Genomic DNA, 5491 nt, shown 5'->3' on the forward strand with positions numbered 1-5491 from the left:
AGTTTACATGTAGAATTTATTAGTTAATAATAAATAAAATCTATGGATTGATCGGTGATACAATTTTTACATTATTACATTATTAAATAAAAAACATAAAAATATAGTTATTAGTTTTAGATTATCCCAATATGACTTTAATTGAAATAAATTTTGGACTATTTTTTTTTTTTAATTATATAAGCACCCACTAATACAACAAATGGATTCCTAAGCATGGGTTTTGGATAGGTTTTATAATTGTTCAAATTTAATTAATAGTTAATAAAACCTACACGCAGCATACATGCGTATATATAAACTAAAAATTGTAAAACAAGCCAGAGAAAAACATAATTACTTAGTTTACTCATTTATTTATTTAATTATAAACGTTCTTTTACTGTTGGTTATTTTCTTACTTTAATTCATTACAATTGATCGTTAAAAAAAAGAGTTACAGTTTTCGGTTGGGCTCTGCCTAATTAAAAAATAGTTCTTTACACAGCATATAAATTTAACTGTTTGTAAATAATAAATAAAAAGTAATTCAACAAAATATATTTAAAAAAAAATGTTTGCATAAAATGTTAAATAGAAAATATTTTTTTCTCCATTAATTAAATTAATTTTTTTTTAAACGAAATATAATATATTTTCTAATAAAAACAAATATTTTCACTATAAAAAAATATATTTGTTTTTACTAAAGAAAATGCATTTTCTTTTACTATAAAATAAAATTATTTTTTTATTACTATAAAAAAAATACTTTTTTCATGTAAAAAAAATATTTTCTGGTAACAAATAGATATTAATTTCGGTTTAATTTGCATTATACTAATATATGTATATAAACACACATTAACGCATATACATATGCAATTTAAAGGAAATTATTAACAAAATAAGTAAAAAAAATATACAATAGAATAAATATATTACACTGATTGATTCGTTATTTGAAAATTACAAAATGCAAACAAATCTTATAGTGTAATCTAATATTCAAATTTTGTACTAAAAAACTGTATAAATTAATGTAAATATATATGTACATATGTAGTTAAGTTTTCTTATATTTTGCATATAGCTCAAAGTATTCGAACACAAAAACATATGTAAGTAACAAATGACTATCATAAATATATCATTATAATAGGATTTGCCACTTTAAAATAAATTATGATATAAAAAAAAATAAGAAAATTTCGAGTTATTTCACAAAAAAATAATTTCATAAACTCGCAATCTTGTAATTTCAATATACAATTAAAATTATTATTTAATAATTAATTTTAATTGCTTATTAAGTAATAAATATATTTCATAAAAAAGTTATATTAAAAATTTAAATAGTTTAGTGCCTTTAACGCAGCCGTCGTTATAACATAAAGTTATTAACAAATTCACGATTTGTAAAAATTTTATGAAATTTTTAATATTTTACATAATAACAAGGGCAGCATTTAATAAATAGCAAAACATTTTTTATATTTATTATATGTACATATATATTTACACCATTTAAAAATATTGCTTTGTACCACTGGTAGCTTTGTGTATAAGTTTGACTTAATAGCTTAAAGGGATGTTAAGGATGTATGAGTTCAATTATAGCATGAGAAAAGTTCTATTGTTAGTTTTATACAAATTATATAAAAATACAATAATTGTGCATTATAAATATGTGATCATGTAAAAAAATTTCAAAATTTTATATGAATATAGTTATATTAAAGTAAATACTTTGCTCAGTATATATATATATATATAAGTTATATACATAATGCATATAATTACTTGATTTGTTCTTATTTTAGTTTCTTTAGTTAATTTTTATAAAACTGAGAGTTTTAGATTTTACCAATAGAAAATTGTCTTTGATTAATAGTTTTTTGTATATAAAATTTTTATAACTAATCACTAATATTTATGGCAATTTCTTAATTGAAATTATGTACTTATAATTTAAATCGAAATATACATATATATGTATATGTATATATTTACAATTGGAATATACATATAGGGTATACAAAATAGTTTATACTTAAATATATGTAAAGTTGACGAGAAAAATTTGAGTTTATTTTGCATATGATCTTTTGAAAGTAATATTTCCACTAAAGCCGAACATTTGACTTAAGTGACTGTTGGTACTTGAAGAGACGCCACTGCCAGATGAAGTACGCATGCGTTTTGATGGTGGTGACATTTTCTTAGGAGTTTGTGCGAGACGTTTGCGTTCCTTCATATATTCTGAAAAAAAAAAAAAAAAAATTAAATATTAAAAATTTTAATCAGTCATATATATAATGTGATGATATTAAAGATAAACAGAGAATGCACTAGATTATATATCTATGAATTAATATAATTTATCAACTAATTCGAACTTAAGACTATTAAAAAATAAATTATTAACTTATAAATATTATTAATTAGGGTACGAAATAAGAGACTTAAAATTTTATATTCTTTTTCGAGTTAATTTTTATGTTTAATTGCAAATAATATATAATTAAAAATTAAAATACTCTATTCTGTATTCTGCGAAATTAAACAAAATACAAAATAATTTTATACTTCCTACCATACAATAAAAATATAAAGTCTCTGAAAATTATAACATGTTTCCAAGAGCAAGCGATACTATACGCGGCGTTGAAGCTAGTCACCATGGATAACGAAGTGCTGATCACAACTCCCATCGGAACGTTTTTGTTTTCAACGAAGACAAACCAATTAGGTATCTTCAGAATGGAGAAACTACTACAAAAACAACACTAACAGCATAAATTATAATCTTTTTGAACATTTGCTTAGTTGTACAATCTTTTGCAATATATCAATTGCTATTTTTGGTTTCATTGCAACGGTGCACATGTACTTATTAAGAAAGAAGAATCAAAGAGCCTATGGAGATCATCCCTAAGTAGTTCATTTATTTGTTTTTTGAAGTACCGAAGTCTGTCACTCTATTGGCACGTGGCAGTCCCGAGGGTTGTAGATGGTGAATTGAAAAATGCCTTTACAAATTAAGAAAACAAATAATTGAAAGAAAAGGTAGTCAGTTACTTCTTACAGAAAAGGTAGACAGGCCAAAAAAGGTTTTTAAGGAGGCACACAAATGTATAGGTAAATATTAAATAATATAATATACCACTAAAATTGACTTGCATGAAATAGCGTTTATTTACGGTAAAAATATAAACATTTTTAAAAACGTAAAGTGCACATAGTTAAATTAATTAATAATTTGAAACTATTAAGTTAAAATAAAAAATATTAATTAATTTAAAAAAAGGTTCTTTAAAGTCTTCCCAATGTGTTAATTACTAAAAATATTCTTTTTTAAAACATTGATGAAGATATAATGTGATTGTAGATGCGTACAGAAGGGCCTGTTGGTTAGGTAGTTGCAGAGGCTGACCTTTCGCCTCAGATAATTCGTAGTTATTTGTCGTTTTAATACCAAATTCCTTGCAAGAAACCCCTACAGATAAGCTAAATACAGCAAGCTGAATTTATATAATTTAAAAAAATCTTACTCATTAGCAAAACCTTTGCTCCGACATACTGTCAAGAAAGTAAAGAAAGAAAATTTTCCTAAACATCCGTTCTTTTTGTTAGTTAAAGCTGGGCATTCGCAGAAAAATGAGTGACTGTTTCTTCTTCGTTCAAGTTTCTGCAACTTTTAAAAGAAGTATTGAACGAAAGGAGCAGGTTTTTTACGTGTTATGCTATACACCATTGACCGAAAAGAACAGCGGCTGGCTTTGCAGTACTACGTTCTTGGTTATAAGACCGTTTAACATGGTCTTATTGTACAAAGGCTAGTACGACTATGACGTTTTATATGTTAGGATTGACTTCCATATCTCATTATCTATCTGGAAAAACCGTCTCTACAGTTCTTAGCCGTCTCAACAGTTGAAAAAAGCGTATGAGAACAAAAAGTAAGAATGCAAATTTAAATATTATTTACAACAAAAAAAAATGGCAACAACAACGATGTTATCTTGCTTATTATAGTAATTTTGTACACTAATTATTAATTTTCAATACAATTATTTGTTTTAATGGTATATAAAAAACGCATTGTAAGGTATTTAAAATTGCATTGCATATGCAAAGATCTCTAGACCTCTGTAAAGATTTATAATTTATTAATCAGACGCCATGCATGGTGTTATTAAAAATTTGTTCAAATTTAAAAAAAAAAAAAAACTATACACACTATATGCGGGATTGTTTAGCTTCTGTTTAATATTTGAGATTTGACGATTTTATTCACTTCACTCTTAATAATAATAATAATAAAATAGAGAGAAAACGTTACAAAATGCAGAGTAATGATGGTTAGTTGTTTGTGTATACATTGTGACCGAAAAGTTTCCGGAAATTTTAAATAAAACGCAAAATTCTTAATCTTCATCAATATTTATTTTATCTCCTTCAAAATATGCTCCATTAGAAGCGATACACAAATGCCAACGTTTCTTCCAATCATCAAAACATTTTTTATAGGCGCTTTCCGGTATGGCTTTGAGTTTCCTCTGCGAATTCTGTTTTACGTCTTCTATGGATTCAAAACGCGTTCCTCTGAGTGGTAATTTGAGTTTGGGAAACAGGAAAAAGTCACACGGTGCAAGATCAGGTGAATACGGGGGCTGTTCGATGGTATTTATTGAATGTTTGGCCTTAAAATCGTTGATAATGTTGGCTCGGTGCGAGGGAGCATTATCGTCATGAAAAATCCATGAATTATCCTTCCACAATTGAGGCCGTTTACGGCGGATATTTTCACGCAAACGTCTTAAAACAGTCAAATAATAGGCTTTATTGACTGTTTGTCCTTCAGGGACGAATTCATGATGCACCACACCACGAATATCGAAGAAAACAATCAGCATTGCCTTGATTTTCGAGCGACTTTGGCGTGGTTTTTTCGGTTTCGGCTCGTCTTTTCCTCTCCATTCCGATGATTGTTGGCTTGTTTGCATGTCGTACTCGTAGACCCATGTCTCGTCACCCGTTATGATGCGTTCCATGAAAGTTGGATCGGAATTGGCACGATCAAGCATGTCTAACGAGACCTGTCCACGATGGTGTTTTTGGAACAAATTGAGGTGAATCGGAAAAAGCCGAGCGTTGACACGTCGCATACACAAATTGTCCACCAAAATCAAACGAGCCATCTCACGACCGATGCCTAGCTCTCGTGCTATCTCTCTAACACTCACATGAGGATTTTTGAACACGATTTCCTTTGCCTTTTCAATGTTTTCGTCGGTGGTAGAGGTCGAAGGTCGTCCAGAACGCGGCATGTCTTCGACGGTCGTACGACAGTCCTGAAAGGCTTTGTACCACTCATAAACTTGAGTTTTCGATAAAACTGATTCCCCATAAGCCTTTTGTAGCATTCGCAACGATTCTGCACACGAAAATTCGTTCGAAACACAAAATTTGATGCAAACTCTTTGATCAATATTTTTTTCCATTGTTT

This window comes from Teleopsis dalmanni, chromosome 2 (genome assembly GCF_002237135.1).
Source record: "Teleopsis dalmanni isolate 2A chromosome 2, ASM223713v2, whole genome shotgun sequence".
NCBI classification, from domain to species: domain Eukaryota; kingdom Metazoa; phylum Arthropoda; class Insecta; order Diptera; family Diopsidae; genus Teleopsis; species Teleopsis dalmanni.